Consider the following 16,942-nt stretch of genomic DNA (forward strand, 5'->3'; position numbering starts at 1 on the left):
AATAAAAAATTCCAATAATATCAAAAAAAAATAAAAATTTTAAAATTTTAAAATTTTTAAAATTAATTTATACTTATGATATGAACAAGAGCAGCAAAAAAAGTCAAGTGTCCGTGCTTAGCATTAACCGGTGAATAAAAAATAAAAAAATATTTATAGAAAAATTAAAAATTTTAGAAAATTAATTTTTTTATTTTTGAATTTTAATATTATAAGATTCATTTTTTTAAATTAGAAAAATAAAATAAAGTCCAGCAATATCTAGTAAATAACAGATCTGTAAATTTATGATTTTTTTTATTTTTAAACTAAAAAAATAAATTTTTTTATAATAGTAGAAAAAAACATTCCAAAAATATCAAAAAAAAATTAAAATTTTAAAAATTTGAAATTTTTAAAATTAATTTATACTTAAGATGTGAACAAGAGCAGCAAAAAAAGTCAAGAGTCCGCGTTAAGCATTAACCGGTGAATAAAAAAATAAAAAAATATTTATAGAAAAATTAAAAATATTAAAAAACTAAATATTTTATTTTTGAATTTTAATATTATAAGAGTCAATTTTTTTATTTAAATTAGAAAAATAAAATAAAGTCCCGCAAAATCTAGTAAATAACATATTTGTAAATTTATGAATTTTTTATTTTTAAACTAAAAAAATATATTTTTTTATAATAGTAGAAAAATAAAATTCCAATAATATCAAAAAAATAAAAAATTTAAAATTTAAAATTTTTAAAATTAATTTATACTTAAGATGTGAACAAGAGCGGCAAAAAAAGTCAAGTGTTCGTGTTTAGCCTTAACCGGTGAATAAAAAAATAAAAAATATTTATAGAAATATAAAAAATTTTAGAAAACCATATTTTTTATTTTTTAATTTTAATATTATAAGATTCAGTTTTTTTATTTAAATTAGAAAAATTAAATAAAGTCCAGCAGTATCTAGTAAACAACAGATTGGTAAATTTATGTTTTTTTTATTTTTAAACTAGAAAAATAAATCTTTTTTATAATATTAGAAAAATAAAAAATTCCAATAATATCAAAAAAATAAAAAATTTAAAAATTTTAAATTTTTAAAATTAATTTATACCTAAGATGTGAACAAGAGCAGCAAAAAAAGTCAAGTGCCCGTGTTTAGCATTAACCGGTGAATAAAAAAATAAAAAAATATTTTTAGAAATATAAAAATTTTAAAAAACTAAATTTTTTATTTTTGATTTTTAATATTATAAGATTCAATTTTTTATTTAAATTAGAAAAATAAAATAAAGTCCCGCAATATCTAGTAAATAACATATTTGTAAATTTATGAATTTTTTATTTTTAAACTAAAAAAATAAATTTTTTTATAATAGTAGAAAAATAAAAATTTCAATAATATCAAAAAAATAAAAAATTTAAAATTTAAAATTTTTAAAATTAATTTATACTTAAGATGTGAACAAGAGCGGCAAAAAAAGTCAAGTGTTCGGTTTAGCCTTACCGGTGAAAAAAAAAAAAAAATATTTATAGAAATATAAAAAATTTTAGAAAACCATATTTTTTATTTTTTAATTTTAATATTATAAGATTCAGTTTTTTATTTAAATTAGAAAAATAAAATAAAGTCCAGCAATATCTAGTAAATAACAGATCTGTAAATTTATGATTTTTTTTATTTTTAAACTAAAAAATAAATTTTTTTATAATAGTAGAAAAATAAAAAATTCCAAAAATATCAAAAAAAAATTAAAATTTTAAAAATTTGAAATTTTTAAAATTAATTTATACTTAAGATGTGAACAAGAGCAGCAAAAAAAGTCAAGAGTCCGGGTTAAGCATTAACCAGTGAATAAAAAAATAAAAAATATTTATAGAAAAATTAAAAATATTAAAATACTAAATTTTTTATTTTTGAATTTTAATATTATAAGATTCAATTTTTTATATAAATTAGAAAAATAAAATAAAGTCCCGCAAAATCTAGTAAATAACATATTTGTAAATTTATGAATTTTTTATTTTTAAACTAAAAAAATAAATTTTTTTATAATAGTAGAAAAATAAAAATTCCAATAATATCAAAAAAATAAAAAATTTAAAATTTAAAATTTTTAAAATTAATTTATGCTTAACCCGGTGAATAAAAAAATAAAAAAATATTTATAGAAAAATTAAAAATATTAAAAAACTAAATTTTTTATTTTTGAATTTTAATATTATAAGATTCAATTTTTTTATTTAAATTAGAAAAATAAAATAAAGTCCCGCAATATCTAGTAAATAACATATTTGTAAATTTATGAATTTTTTATTTTTAAACTAAAAAAATAAATTTTTTTATAATAGTAGAAAAATAAAAATTCCAATAATATCAAAAAAATAAAAAATTTAAAATTTAAAATTTTTAAAATTAATTTATACTTAAGATGTGAACAAGAGCGGCAAAAAAAGTCAAGTGTTCGTGTTTAGCCTTAACCGGTGAATAAAAAAATAAAAAATATTTATAGAAATATAAAAAATTTTAGAAAACCATATTTTTTATTTTTTAATTTTAATATTATAAGATTCAGTTTTTTTATTTAAATTAGAAAAATAAAATAAAGTCCAGCAATATCTAGTAAACAACAGATTGGTAAATTTATGTTTTTTTTTATTTTTAAACTAAAAAAATAAATCTTTTTTATAATATTAGAAAAATAAAAAATTCCAATAATATCAAAAAAATAAAAAATTTAAAAATTTTAAATTTTTAAAAGTAATTTATACTTAAGATGTGAACAAGAGCAGCAAAAAAAGTCAAGTGTCCGTGTTTAGCATTAACCGGTGAATAAAAAAATAAAAAAATATTTATAGAAATATAAAAATTTTAAAAAACTATATTTTTTATTTTTTAATTTTAATATTATAAGATTCAATTTTTTTATTTAAATTAGAAAAATAAAATAAAGTCCAGCAATATCTAGTAAACAACAGATCTGTAAATTTATGTTTTTTTTTATTTTTAATATAAAAAAATAAATTTTTTTACAATATCTAGTAAACAACAGATCTGTAAATTTATTATTTTTTTATTTTTAAACTAAAAAAATAAATTTTTTCATGTTAGTAGAAAAATAAAAATTTCCAATAATATCCCAAAAATAAAAAATTTAAAATTAATTTATTCTCAATTTGTGAACAAGAGTAGCAAAAAAAAAAGTTAACTGTCCGGGTTTAGCATTATCCGGTCAATAAAAAATAAAATAATATTTTTAGAAAAATTAAAAATTTAAAAATACTAAATTTTTTATTTTTGAATTTTTATATTATAAGATTATATTTTTTTTATTTAAATCAGAATAATAAAAAAAACCAACAATAACTAGTAAACAACAGATCTGTAAATTTATGATTTTTTTATTTTTAAACTAAAAAAAGAAATTTTTTTTATAATAGTAGAATAAATAAAAAAATTTAAAAATTTAAATTTTTTAAAATTAATTTATTCTTAATTGGTGAACAAGAGCAGCAAAAAATTCAAGTGTCTAGGTGTAGCATTATCCGGTGAATAAAAAAATAAAAAAATATTTTTAGAAAAATTAAAAATTTAAAAAAATAAATTTTTTATTTTTAAATTTTTATATTATAAGATTATATTTTTTTTAAGTTAGAAAAATAAAAAAAGTCCAACAATATCTAGTAAACAACAGATCTGTAAATTTATTATTTTTTTATTTTAAACTAAAAAAAATTTATAATAGTAGAAAAATAAAAAATTTCAATAATATATAAAAAAATTAAAATTTAAAATTTTTAAAATTTTTAAAATTAATTTATTCTTAATTGGTGAACAAGAGGAGCAATAAAAGTCAAGTGTCCGGGTGTAGCATTATCAGGTGAATAAAAAAATAAAAAAATATTTTTAGAAAAACTAAAAATTTAAAAAAACTAAATTTTTTTGAATATTAATATTATAATATTCAATTTTTTATTTAAATTAGAAAAAAAATAAACTCTAGCAATATCAAGTAAACAACAAATCTGTAAAATTATTATTTTTTTATTTTTAAACTAAAAAAATAAATTTTTTATATTAGTAGAAAAATAAAAAATTCCAATAATATAAAAAAAGTAAAAAATTTAAAAATTTAAACTTTTTAAAATTTATTTATACATAAGATGTGAACAAGAGCAGCAAAAAAAGTCAAGTGTCCGAGTTTAGCATTATTCGGTGAATAAAAAAATAAAAAAAATATTTATAGTAAAATTAAAAATTTTAAAAAACTAAATTTTTCAATTTTGAATTTTAATATTATAAGATTCATTTTTTATTTAAATTAGAAAAATAAAATAAAGTCCAACAATATCTAGTAAACAACAGATCTGTAAATTTATGTTTTTTTTATTTTTAAACTGAAATAATAAATTTTTTTATAATAGTAGAAAAATAAAAAATTCCAATAATATCAAAAAAGAAAAAATTTAAAAATTAAAAATTTTTAAAATTAATTAATACTTCACATGTGGACAAGAGCAGCAAAAAAAGTCTAGTGTCTGGGTTTAGCATTAACCGGTGAATAAAAAAATAAAAAAATATTAATAGACAAATTAAAAATTTTAAAAAAAGAAATTTTTTATTTTAGAATTTTAATATTATAAGATTTAATTTTTTTATTTAAATTAGAAAAATAAAATAACGTTCAGCAATATCTAGTAAACAACAGATTTGTAAATTTATTATTTTTTTCTTTTTAAACTAAAAAAATAAATTTTTTCATGTTAGTAGAAAAATAAAAATTTCCAATAATATCCCAAAAACAAAAAAATTAAAATTAATTTATTCTTTATTTGTGAACAAGACAGCAAAAAAAAATTAAGTACCCGGGTTTAGCATCATCCAATGAATAAAAAAATAAAAAAATATTTTTAGAAAAATTAAAAATTTAAAAAAACTAAATTTTTTATTTTTAAATTTTTTTATTATAAAATTATATTTTTATTTAAATCAGAAAAATAAAAAAAATTCCAACAATACCTACTAAACAACAGATCTGTAAATTTATTATTTTTTTATTTTAAACTAAAAAAATAAATTTTTTTTATAATAGTAAAAAAATAAAAAATTCCAATTATATACAGAAAAATTAAAAATTTAAAAATTCAAAATTTTTAAAATTAATTTATTCTTAATTGGTGAACAAGAGCAGCAAAAATAGTCAAGTGTCTGGGTGTAGCATTATCTCGTGAATAAAAAAAAATATTTTTAGAATAATTAAAAATTTAAAAAAACTAAATTTTTTATTTTGAATTTTAATATAAAAAGATTCAATTTTTTTATTTAAGTTAGAAAAATAAAATAAAGTCCAGCAATATTAAGTAAACAACAAATCTGTAAAATTATTTTTTTTTATTTTTAAACTGAAAAAATAAATTTTTTTATGTTAGTAGAAAAATAAAAATTCCAATAATATCCCAAAAAAATTTAAAATTTAAGATTTTTAAAATTAATTTATTCTTAATTTGTGAACAAAAGCAGCAAAAAAAATTCAAGTGTCCGGGTGTAGCATTATCCGGTGAATAAAAAAATAAAAAAAATATTTTTAGAAAAATTAAAAATTTTAAAAAACTAAATTTTTTATTTTTTAATTTCAATATTATAAGATTATATTTTTTTATTTCAATTTAAAAAATAAAATAAAGTCCAGCAATATCTAGTAAACAACAGATCTGTAAATTTATTATATTTTTTATTTTGAAACAAAAAAAATAAAATTTTTTATAATTGTAGAAAAATAAAAAATCTCAATAATATCCAAAAAAGTAAAAAATTTTAAAATTTAAAATTTTTAAAAATAATTTATTCTTAATTTGTGAACAAGAGCAGCAAAAAAAGTCAAGTGTTCGGGTTTAGAATTATCCGGTGAATAAAAATATAAAAAAATATTTTTAAAAAATTAAAAATTTTAAAAAACTAAATTTTTTATTTTTAAATTTTACTATTATAAGATTCAATTTTTATTTAAAATTAAAAAAATAAAATTAAGTCCAGCAATATCTAGTAAACAACAGATCTATAAATTTATTATTTTTTTATTTTTAAACTAAAAAAATAATTTTTTTATGTTAGTAGAAAAATAAAAGTTCCAATAATATCCCAAAAAAAACATTTAAAATTTAAAATTTTTAAAATTAATTTATTCTTAATTTGTTAACAAGCGCAGCAAAAAGTAAAATAAAGTCCAGCAATATCTAGTAAACAACAGATTTGTAAATTTATTTTTTTTATTTTAAAAGAAAAAAATAAATTTTTTATAATAGTAGAAAAATAAAAAACTCCAATAATATCCAAAAAAATAAAAAATTTAAAAATTTAAAATTTTTAAAATTAATTTATTCTTAATTTGTGAACAAGAGCAGCAAAAAAAAAGTCAAGTGTCCGGGTTTAGCATTATCCCGGGAATAAAAATATAAAAAATATTTTTAAAAAATTAAAAATTTTAAAAAACAAAATTTTTTTATTTTTAAATTTTACTATTATAAGATTCAATTTTTTTATTTAAATTAAAAAATAAAATAAAGTCCAGCAATATCTAGTAAACAATAGATCTGTAAATTTATTATTTTTTGATTTTTAAACTAAAAAAATAAATTTTTTATGTTAGTAGAAAGTTTAAAATTCCAATAATATCATAAAAATAAAAAATTTAGAATTTATAATTTTTAAAATTAATTTATTCTTAATTTGTGAACAAGAGTAGCAAAAAAAAGTCAAGTTTCCGGGTGTAGCATTATCTGGTGAATAAAAAAATAAAAAATATTTTTAGAAAAATAAAAAATTTTAAAAAACAAAATTTTTTATTTTTGAATTTCAATATTTTAAGATTATATTTTTTTATTTAAATTAAAAAAATAAAATAAAGTCCAGCAATATCTAATAAACAACAAATTTGTAAATTTATTATTTTTTTAATTTTGAAACAAAAAAAATAAATTTTTTTATAATAGTAGAAAAATAGAAAACTCCAATAATATCCAAAAAAATAAAAAATTTAAAAATTTAAAATTTTTAAAATTAATTTATTCTTATTTTGTGAACAAGAGCAGCAAAAAAAAGTCAAGTGTCCGGGTTTAGCATTATCCGGTGAATAAAAATATAAAAAAATATTTTAAAAAAATTAAAAATTTAAAAAACCAATTTTTTATTTTTAAATTTTACTATTATGAGATTCAATTTTTTTATTTAAATTAAAAAAATAAAATAAAGTCTAGCAATATCTAGTAAACAATAGATCTGTAAATTTATTATTTTTTTATTTTTAAACTAAAAATATAAATTTTTTTATGTTAGTAGAAAAATAAAAATTCCAATAATATCCCAAAAAAATTAAAATTTAGAATTTTTAAAATTAATTTATTCTTAATTTGTGAATAAGAGCAGCAAAAAAAAGTCAAGTGTCTGGATGTAGCATTATCCGGTGAATAAAAAAATAAAAAAATATTTATAAAAAAATTAAAAATTTTAAAAAACTAAATTTTTTATTTTTTAATTTCAATATTATAATATTATATTTTTTATTTAAATTTAAAAAATAAAATAAAGTCCAGCAATATCTAGTAAACAACAGATCTGTAAATTTTTTATTTTTTATTTTGAAACAAAAAAAGAAATTTTTTTTATAATTGTAGAAAAATAAAAAATTTCAATAATATCCAAAAAAGTAAGAAATTTTAAAATTTAAAATTTTTAAAATTAATTTATACTTAAGATGCGAACAAGAGCAGCAAAAAAAGTCAAGTGTCTGGGTTTAGCATTAACCTGTGAATAAAAAAATAAAAAAATATTTTTAGAAAAATTAAAAATTTTATAACACTAAATTTTTTTTTGAGTTTTAACATTATAAGATTTAATTTTTTTATTTAAATTAGAAAAATAAAATAAAGTTCAGCAATATCTAGTAAACAACAGATCTGTAAATTTATTATTTTTTATTTTGAAACAAAAAAATAATTTTTTTATAATAGTAGAAAAATAAAAAATTCTAATAATATCCAAAAAATAAAAAATTTAAAATTTTTAAAATTAATTTATTCTTAATTTGTGAACAGGAGCAGCAAAAAAAAAGTCAAGTGTCCGGGTTTAGCATTATTCGATGATTAAAAATATAAAAAAATATTTTTAAAAAAATTAAAAATTTTAAAATACTAAATTTTTTCTTTTTAAATTTTACTATTATAAGATTCAATTTTTTATTTAATTTAAAAAAGTAAAATAAAGTCCAGCAATATCTAGTAAACAATAGATCTGTAAATTTATTATTTTTTTATTTTTAAACTAAAAAAATAAATTTTTTTATGTTAGTAGAAAAATAAAAATTCCAATAATATCCCATAAAAATTAAAATTTAAAATTTTTAAAATTAATTTATTCTTAATTTGTGAACAAGAGCAGCAAAAAAAAAGTCAAGTTTCCGAGTATAGCATTATCCGGTGAATAAAAAAATAAAGAAATATTTTTAGAAAAATTAAAAATTTTTAAAAACTAAATTTTTTATTTTTGAATTTCAATATTATAATATTATATTTTTTATTTAAATTTAAATAATAAAATAAAGTCCAGCAATATCTAGTAAACAACAGATCTGTAAATTTATTATTTTTTTATTTTGAAACAAAAAAAGAAATTTTTTTATAATTGTAGGAAAACAAAAAATTTCAATAATATCCAAAAAAGTAAAAAATTATAAAATTTTAATTTTTTAAAATTAATTTATTCTTAATTTGTGAACAAGAGCAGCAAAAAAAGTTAAGTGTTCGGGTTAGCATTATCTGATGAATAAAAAAATAAAAAAATATTTATAAAAAAATTAAAAATTTTAAAAAACTAAATTTTTTATTTTTAAATTTTAATATTATAAGATTTATTTTTTTATTTAAATTAGAAAAATAAAATAAATTCCAACAATATCTAGTAAACAACAGATCTGTGCGTGAAACGGCGATTGCTACTACTCGAGCAGTTAACCGTTTGGGAAAGCGTAATGGTGGTAATGGAGGAAGAATGAGATAGGATGTGGGTAAGTAATCTCAGCAGAACCAATGTGTAGGCAGTGTGAAAATGAGCATGGAGCTAGACCTTATCAGTCTAGAGGCAATATCTGTTTCTCTTGTGGTCAGCCTAGACACGTGGCTAAGAATTGTTCGAAGAAGCCAACACAAGGGATAGATAGGTTGCGACAACAACAATGTTCGTTAGCTATGACGGCTGATGATGATATGAAATCAGACTCCCTAATCCAAGTTCAGTGTTATGTCAAATCAGACTCCCTTTAAGGTTTAGGATTTATGGTTTGTGCTTTAGGGTTTAGGGTGTAGGGTTTAGGGTCTATGATTTATGGTTTGGGGTTGAGGGTTTTTGGTTTAGGGTTTGTGGATTAGGGTGTAGGGCTTAAGGTTTAGGGTGTATGGTTTGGGGTTTAGGGTTTATGGTTTATAGTTTAGGGTTTAGTGTTTAGGGTTTAGGGTTTAGGGATTTTGCTTTAGGCTTTAGGGTTTGTGGTTTAGGATTTAGAGTTTAGGGTTTAGCATTTAGGGTTTATGGTTTTAGTTTGAGGGTTTATGGTTTAGGGTTTAGCCTATAGGGTTTGGGGTTTAGGGTTTAGGGTGTAGGGTTTAGGGTTTAGGGTTTAGGGTTTATGGTTTGGGGTTGAGGGTTCATGGTTTAGAGTTTGGGGTTTATAGTTTAAGGTTTAGGGTTTAGGGTTTGTGGTTTAGGGTTTAGGGTGTAGGGTTTTGGGTTTATGGTTTGGGGTTGAGGGTTTAGGGTTTAGGGTGTAGTGTTTAGGGTTTGGGGTTTAGGGTTTAGGTTGTAGGGTTTAGGGTTTCTGGTTTGTGGTTTAGGATTTAGGATTTAGGGTGTATGGTTTAGGGTTTAGGGTTTATGATTTAGGATTGAGGGTTGAGGGTTTAGGGTTTAGGGTTTAGGGTTAAGGCTTTAGGCTTTAGGGTTTATGCTTTAGGGTTTAGTGTTTAGGGTTTAGGGTGTATGGTTTAGCATTTAGGGTTGGTTGTTTGGGTTTGAAGGTTTATGGTTTAGGGTTTAGACTTTAGGGTTTGTGGTTTAGGGTTTAGGCTATAGGGTTTAGGGTTCAGGGTTTATGGTTTGGGGTTGAGGGTTTATGGTTTAGGGTTTTGGGTTTATAGTTTAGGGTTTAGGCTTTAGGGTTTGTGGTTTAGGGTTTAGGGTGTTGGGTTTAGGGTTTAGGATTTATGGTTTGGGGTTTTGGGTTTATGGTTTAAGGTTTAGGCTTTTGGTTTCATGGATAAGGGTTTAGGGTTTAGGTTTTGTGGTTTAGGGTTTAGCATTTTTGGTTTAGTGTTTGGGGTTTAAGCCTCAGGATTTAAGGTTTAGGATTTGGGGTTTGTGGTTTAGGGTTTAGAATTTGGGCTTTTGGGCTTAGGGTTTAGGGTTTAGGGTTTAGGGTTGAGGGTTGATGGTGTTTGAATTGGGGTTTAGGGTTTATGGTTTATAGTTTTGGGTTTAGTGTTTAGTGTTTAGGGTTTAGAATTTAGGGTTTAGGGTTTAGGTTTTTTGCTTTAGGCTTTAGGGTTTGTGGTTTAGGGTTTAGTGTTTAGGGTTTAGGGTGTAGGGTTTAGCATTTAGGGTTTATTATTTCAATTTGAGGGTTTATGGTTTAGGGTTTGTGGTTTGGGGTTAGGGTGTAGGGTTTAGGATTTAGGGTTTAGGGTTGAGGGTTTATGGTTTAGGGTTTGGGATTTATAGTTTAGGGTTTAGGCTTTAGGGTTTGTGGTTGAGGGTTTATGGTATAGGGTTTAGGGTTTGTTGTTTAGTGTTTATGGGTTTAAGCTGTAGGGTTTATGGTTTAGGGTTTATGGTCAGGGTTCGTAGTTTATGGTTTAGGGTTTAGAGTTTAGGGTTGAGGATTTGTGATTAATGGTTTAAGCTTTAGAGTTTGTGGTTTAGGGTTTAGGGTTTAGTATTTATGTTTTGGGATTTAGGCCTCAGGATTTATGGTTTAGGATTTGGGGTTTGTGGTTTAGGGTTTAGGATTTAGGATTTAGTGTTTAGGGTTTAGGGTTTAGGATAGAGGGTTGATGATATAGGATTTAGGGTTTATTGTTTAGGGTTTAGGCTTTAGGGCTTGAAATTTAGGGTTTAGGGTTTAGGGTTTATGGTTTAGGGTTGAAGGTTTACGGTTTAGGATTTAGGCTTTAGGGTTTGTGGTTTAAGGATTAGGGTGTAGGGTTTAGGCTTCAGGGTTTATGGTTTGTGGTTGAGGGTTTAGGCTTTAGGCTTTAGGCTTTAGGGTTTGTGGTTTATGGTGTCGGGTTTAGGGTTTAGGGTTTATGGTTTAGGGTCTAGGGTTATAGTTTAGGGTTTATGCTTTAGGGTTTGTGGTTTAGGGTTTAGGGTTTAGGGTTTATGTTTTGGGGTTGATGGTTCAGGGTTTGTGCTTTAGCATTTAGGGTTTAGGGTAAAGGTTTTTGTGTTTATGGTTTATGGTTTGGGGTTAAGGGTTTATGGTATTGGGCTTAGGCTTTAGGGTTTAGGGTGTAGGGTTTAGGATTTATGGTTTGTGGTTGAGGGTTTTTGGTTTAGGATTTAGTCTTTAGGGTTTGTGGATTAGGGTGTAGGGTTTAAGGTTTAGGGTGTATGGTTTGAGGTTAGGGTTTATGGTTCATAGTTTAGGGTTTAGTGTTTAGGCTTTAGGGTTTGTGGTTTAGGGTTTAGTGTTTAGGCTTTAGGGTGTAGGGTTTAGCATTTAGGGTTTATGGTTTCAGTTTAAGTGTTTATGGTTTAGGGTTTAGGGTTTAGGGTTTAGGGTTTAGGGTTTAGGATTTAGGGTTTAGGGTTTAGGGTTTAGGGTTTAGGGTTTAGGTTTTTGACGTGCGGAAAACGATCCGACACAAAACTCACCGGCAAGTGCACCGGGTCGCATCAAGTAATAAAAACTCACGGGAGTGAGGTCGATCCCACAGGGATTGAAGGATTGAGCAATTTTAGTTTAGTGGTTGATTTAGTCAAGCGAATCAAGATTTGGTTGAGTGATTTGTAATTTGCAGAATTTAAATTGCATGGAAAGTAAAGGAAATGGGTAATTGCATGAAATTAAAGAGGAGAATTGAAATTTAAAGTGCTGAATCTTAAAGAACAAGAAATTAAATGGCAGAAACTTAGAACACAAGAAATGTAAGTTGCAGAATCTTAAATTGCAAGAAATGTAAATGGCTTGAATTGTAAAGGGAAATGAGAATTGGATTTGCAGAAATTAAACAAGGCAAAATAAATTTGCATCAAACAGAAGAGTAAAAGGGGATTGGGATTGGATCTGAAACAGAAGAGTAAATGAACATGAAAAGCAATAAACAGAGAATTGGAAATTGGAAATTCAGATCTCAGGACCCAAGAGACTAGATAACTGAGTCTAGATCTCAATGCCTTCCTAGATCCAACAAGAACACTTGCAAAGAAATTGTAAATAGCAAAGAAAGTAGATGGAGAGCAATTAACAGAAATGTAAATTCAATTATGCAGTAAAGAAACAGAGAGATCCAAGGATGAGATTGAAACAGAATTCCTTCAATTCTCCAACCCAAGATCCAAGACAGTTGTAATTGAAATTGAAAGCAATAAACCTAAGAGGAAGAGAATGGAATTCTCCTTCCCCCAAACTAAGAAATTAAAGATCACTCAATATCCAAAGCTCTCCAAAAACTATTATGAAAATTCAAAAGGAAAGCTTCCCGAAGAACTTGAATTCTATCCTATTTATACACTTTCTTCAAATGATCTTCAAGCCTTGAGTTGGGCCTTTGCTCTTGGTGGAATTGGGTTGAAAGAGGCCTTGGTTGATTGCTCTTGAAGTTTGGAGAGGAACCAAAGTGAACCAATTGAACCGGGTTGGAGTTTTGCAAAAGTTGGAGTAAAAGTTTGAGCAAAAGTTAGGGGTCTAACTTTTGCTCCAACTTTTCATATCAGCTAGCCTTTTTTGCTGATACCAACGTTGGTGCAAAAGTTAGGGGTCTAACTTTTGCTCCAACGTTGGCCCTTCCTAGTGCATCTATGGCGCCAACGTTAGCCCAAAAGTTAGGGGTCTAACGTTGGCGCAAACTTTTGCTCCTCCCCTTGTATTTTCATGTGCCAACGTTAGCCCAAAAGTTAGGGGGCTAACGTTGGCGCAAACTTTTGGTGGCCAAGGAGGTTTTTCTCATGCCAACGTTAGCCCAAAAGTTAGGGGTCTAACGTTGGCGCAAACTTTAGGTGCCCAGGGAGTGATTTTCAAGTTCTAACGTTAGCCCAAAAGTTAGGGGTCTAACTTTGAGGCTAACTTTTCACCCAAAAGTTTGTGCAAAAGTTTGAGGGCTAACTTTAGGTCCAACTTTTTGCTTCCTGGTTCAATTTCACTTATTCCATTGTCCTCTCTTTACTCCTAGCCATTCCTTCTTGCTTCAACCTTTCTCCAAGCTTTCTTCACCTATCATTAATCAACCAAACACATCAAAGCTATGCTCAAAATCATGAGATATTTATTCTATCCTAATATGCATCAAATATAGCATAAAACCTCATGAAATTGCATTAATTCATCTATGGTTAATTCAATCAAAGGAAGCATGAAAATCTACCCAAATTGGCTTGCTTAGACCTCAAGAAAGTGCATAATTCAAGTAAAAACAAAAGAAAAAGACTAGTGAAACTAGGCTAAGATGACTTGTCATCACAACACCAAACTTAAATCTTGCTTGTCCCCAAGCAAGCAGTAAGTCATAAGGAAAATTACTAGAAGCAGAGAGGTGTATAAGCCTTTTATTGGAGGACATTGAATACTGATAAATGGGGTTTTTATGCATGGTATCTTAGGGATTTTTTTTCTGGGGCTGAGACATCAACATTCCTTTGGATCCTTACTTGAATTACAAAAAAAATGAGACTTGTTATTGCTTGGTCCTTAGCTTTTCTTGTTCTTTTCTTGGCTGAGGCTTAATGCTATATGGTAAGGCAACTTTTTAGAGTAAGCTTTCAGCCAGCATTCCCGCCCCAGTTGGTTCAAGATGCTAGGTGTTGAAACACCCCTATGGACTTACTTGCTCAAGCCTCTCCTTAGCACACACACATCACAGGCATTTAGCTTGTTTTGTTCATCTCTGTTAGTTCTTTGGAAATTGATGCCCAGCACCTCTTTGGGTTACTAAATGCTTTGTCTCAAAGTAGCTCTTGATGGTGGACTTTCGGTTGGCAATCCCGGGTTAGTTAACCCAAGTTGCCGGGTGATGAAGCACCCCTTAGAACCTAGTTATCCAAGCTTATCTTTGTACAAAAAGCATCACAGGCATATATCCAAATCTCAAGCTATTGATGCCTAGCCTTGTTTATTTCTTTTTGCTTCTTTTTTCTTGCATTTTCTTTCTTTTATTTTGGACCTTTTTCTTTTGTCAAGTCTCATGAAATGTAACTCAAGTTCATATCACATAGTCATGCTAACATTCAGCCTTATTCATAAATCAACTAATGAACCAGCACATACCACCACATAACCTCATTTTGTCTCATATCATGCTAGACTTTTACTCTTTCTCTATTTCACAGTTATTTTTCTTTCATTCAAGCATGAGGAACAAAGCATATAATTCAAGTAAGATGAAAGTGAATCAAGCACTTAGACTAGTAAGCCATAATAGCATGAAACCAAACAAACTCGCAGACAGTAAATGAATCTAAGAAGACACTAATTAACAGGGGACATTTGCACTTTCAATTAATGTACTTGAACTAGAATTAGTCAGAGAACAATACAACCTCTTGGAGTCTATTTGTTTCCTCTGTGTCATCATCATTGTTGGCTTCTATATCCTTCCTCTGTCCATGATGATGTACTTTTTCCTCCAAGAGATTGAATGACTTCCTACAAAAGATATTGAAAGTTGCTTGTTCCCCAAGCACTTGAGAGGCAGTTAGCATGCATGTATGCTTGTGATTCTGTGAACCTAAGTTGGTGTGGGAACACCAAACTTAGTTCCTTGCCTACTTCTATATGTAGCAAAATAAATACTTGCATGAAACATCAAGTACTTTTATTAAGGAAATAAACTATGAACTAAGAAACAAACTATGAACCAGAAAACAACCAAAAACTAGAAACATGACAATTGTTAAGCAGTTTCTCTGATGGTTTGGAGCCGATACTGATCATGCTGAGGGTGCAATGTGTTCTTAATGAAATTTTTGGTGGAACACCAAACTTAGCATCCATCATTCACCCCTTAACTATTTTGGTGTGCAACACCAAACTTAGCTCTTTGCAATACATAGAAATCTACTCAACTCTTTTATTGAATTAGCTATGAAGAGAAAATTACCTCAGGTTGGGTTGCCTCCCAACAAGCGCTTCTTTATTGTCACTAGCTTGACATGTTGTTCTTCACTTTCTTCCTCTTCTTCCAGTTGGTTAAGAGGAATGACCTTAAGGGGGGGAAAGTTTCAGCTGTTGTCCCCTTTCTTAGTCTCTTCTCAGCAAGCCTCATTTTGTACACTGCTTGATTGAGCTTGCTTGCTAGTTCAGGGGAAGGATTGTTTGCAGTTGACCTTCTTTTGAATGTTGTCCTTTGTAGCTTGGTCACAATCCTCTTCTCGGTGCTTTTGTCAATTGCCTTCACTTCTTGGATGTCAAGACATGGTTGCTGTGTGATTATTGGAGTGATTTCTTCATTAAGAGCCTCTTGTATTGGTGGTTCCATGAGCCCTTCCTTCATGTGATTTTCTGCTTCACTTGAGTGTGAATTCTCTGGAATGACTTCCTCATTCTCATGCTCCTCCACTTCTTTCTTTGCACCCAACATTTGCTTTAATAGCTCTATCATGGAGGAGGTTTGTTGATCTTCCCAACATTTCTTCATCTCCTCTTCATACCTTTCAATCATGGATTCAAGTGTTGAGGCGTTTTGGTCCAGGGAAGTTTGTGAGAGTTGTGAGTCTTCATGTTCTCTTGTCATCTCAAGTGCAGTTTCAGGTTCAACCACCTCTACCTCATTTTTTTTGAAATTTCTCTTGACACAGAGGCTTCCTCATCTTGCTTTTCCACTTCCTCACCCACAAATTTGTCTTCATCCGTACTGTTTGATGGTTCTAAGTTCCTCTTTGTTTGCTCTAAGGACCCATTTATCTGTTCGAGGATGGTTTCTTCCCAAGATGGGGATTTTGTGTAGAATTCCACTAGTTTTTTCTGTATTTCAATGCCTTCAAGGTATTCCTCATCTGTTAATTTAATGCCTTCAAGGTATTCCTCATCTGTTAATTCAAGAGATGAAGGTTGAGAGTAATTTTGGTGACGTGAATGTGTTGTGGTGAAGTTGTGTTGAGGGGTGTGGAATGAGTTGTGTGATTGATGGGATGACTGGTATGGATTTTGGAGGAAACTTTGTGTTGAGGCATAATCAAGTGATGAAGAACTTTTAATTGAGGAACTGGGACGTGAGGGTGGATGCTCTTTCAGTCTGTGGTAATCCTCCCATCTACCATGAGGATAATAATATGAATTATTTTGGAGTGGAGGTTTGTATCCCATATGCTTCTCCTGCTCATCTTGTGTCTCTGAAGCAAGTCTCCATAGATTGGAGTGCTCAGAATCTGTTAATTCTTGGTGATATCCCCAGCCACCATTAGAGGTTGGTGCTGGTGGGTGATATCCTGAAAAATTTTGTTTGACTGCAAGATGAGTTGAACTCCATTTGTGTTTTGGAAAGCACAACACCATTGAAAATTGAAATTACTCATATCACAGATGAGAATTTCTTAGTGAGGCATAAACTCAAACACCTTGGTTTCAATCTAAAACAGGGAACAAAAATAAAGAAAATGCTTGATCTAGACCACCACCTCACTTAATCATTGTCAATCTAGTCAATCCCCGGCAACGGCGCCAAAAACTTGACGTGCGGAAAACGATCCGACACAAAACTC

The sequence above is a fragment of the Arachis stenosperma genome, chromosome 6 (assembly GCF_014773155.1).
Source record: "Arachis stenosperma cultivar V10309 chromosome 6, arast.V10309.gnm1.PFL2, whole genome shotgun sequence".
Taxonomy (NCBI): Eukaryota; Viridiplantae; Streptophyta; class Magnoliopsida; order Fabales; family Fabaceae; genus Arachis; species Arachis stenosperma.